This window comes from Salvelinus sp. IW2-2015, unplaced genomic scaffold (assembly GCF_002910315.2).
Source record: "Salvelinus sp. IW2-2015 unplaced genomic scaffold, ASM291031v2 Un_scaffold4820, whole genome shotgun sequence".
NCBI lineage: Eukaryota > Metazoa > Chordata > Actinopteri > Salmoniformes > Salmonidae > Salvelinus > Salvelinus sp. IW2-2015.
Window position 1 is genome coordinate 3,701 of NW_019946089.1, and position 1,737 is coordinate 5,437.

At 35.1% G+C, this 1,737-nt stretch overlaps 1 long non-coding RNA gene across 1 annotated transcript; it reads left to right on the top strand.

Moving 5' to 3' along the window:
• The first annotated feature begins 1,131 nt into the window (after positions 1-1,131).
• On the top strand, positions 1,132-1,380 carry LOC139026453 (uncharacterized). The gene is made up of 2 exons (XR_011478238.1): positions 1,132-1,284; positions 1,319-1,380. It is a non-coding gene; the product is annotated as an uncharacterized lncRNA (long non-coding RNA).
• The last annotated feature ends 357 nt before the right edge of the window (positions 1,381-1,737 follow it).

Sequence of the window (1,737 nt, forward strand, 5' to 3'; positions counted from 1 at the left end):
ATTAKAAAAATAAGTAGACATTGATCATGGTGAAGTTATTGATTACACTTTGGATGGTGTATCTATACACCCAGTCACTACAAAGATAGAGGCGTCCTTCCTAACTCAGTTACTGGAGAGGTCGATGGTGACTTTAAAACAGCTAGTTTAATGGCTGTGATAGGAGAACTGAGGACGGATCAACAACATTGTAGTTACTCCATAATATRAACCTACATGAAAGAGTGAAAAGAAGGAAGCCTGTACAGAATACAAACATTGCAAAACATGCATCCTGTTTGCAACAAGGCACTAAAATAAAACTGCAAAAAATGTGGCAAAGCAATTAACTTTTTGTCCTGAATACAAAGCTTTATGTTTGAGGCAAATCCAACACAACACATCATTGAGTACCACTCTACATATTTTCAAGCATGGTGGAAGCTGCATCATGTTATGGGCATGCTTGTCATCCTTAAGGACTAGGAAGATATTTTTTTAAATAAAAACAAATGGAATAGAGCTAACCACAGGAAAAATCATAGAGGAAAACTTTCCACCAGACACTGGGAGACAAATGCACCTTTCAGCAGGACAATAACTTAAAACACAAGACCAAATATTCACTGGAGTTGCTAACCAAGACGACATTGAATGTTACTGAGTGGCCCAGTAACTGTTTTAACTTAAATCTGCTTGAAAATCTATGGCAAGACTTGAAAATGGCTGTCTAGCAATTATCAACAACCAACTTGACAGAGCTTGAATCATTATAACAAGAACATTGTTCAATATTGTACAATCCAGGAGTACAAAGCTCTTAAGAGACTTACCCAGAAAGACTCACAGCTGTAATCACTGCTAAAAGGTGATTCTAACATGTTTTGATTTAGGGGACAGAATACATATTTCAATGATATATTTCTGTATTTAATTTTCAATAAATGTGCTACATTTCTAGAAACATGTTTTTCCCTTTGTCATTATGTGGTTTTGTGTGTAGATGGGTGAGAAAAAAACAAATATATTTGATCCATTTTGAATTCAGGCTGTAACACAACAACATGTGGAATATAAGTCAAGGGGTTATGAATACTTTCTGAAGGCACAGTATATCTGTATATCATTGTCATATATAGAGATCAACTGATACAGCATACAGCTGAGCAGTACTGTATCTATGAATGCTCTCAAGGTGATTATAGATCAGCATACAGCTGATCAGTACGGTATCTATGAATGCTCTCAAGGTGATTATAGATCAGCATACAGCTGAGCAGTACGGTATCTATGAATGCTCTCAAGGTGATTATAGATNGTATCTATGAATGCTCTCAAGGTGATTATAGATCAGCATACAGCTGAGCAGTACGGTATCTATGAATGCTCTCAAGGTGATTACCCCATCTCTAATAAAGATGTCTTACTCAGTAAAATCTAAAGCTGCTAAGAGGGACTTGTATATATAAATATCAATATTGATTATTATTATTGCATAGGATAATAGCCATGCTATACACAATACACATACTCTAGCAATAGGGTTAGGATTGGGCGGAGTTCAGTTGCTTAGCTACCGAATGAAATTCATACAGATTTTTTAAAATTCCCATTATTTTTCAACACTTAAGTGCATCTTATGAATGAATATCCTTCATATATCATTATATACGAAGGTGATATCATAAAGAACATACATACAMAACATGTAAAATATAGCAATTCTCAATCAAAGTCAAAAGACGGGGGACATTGTAT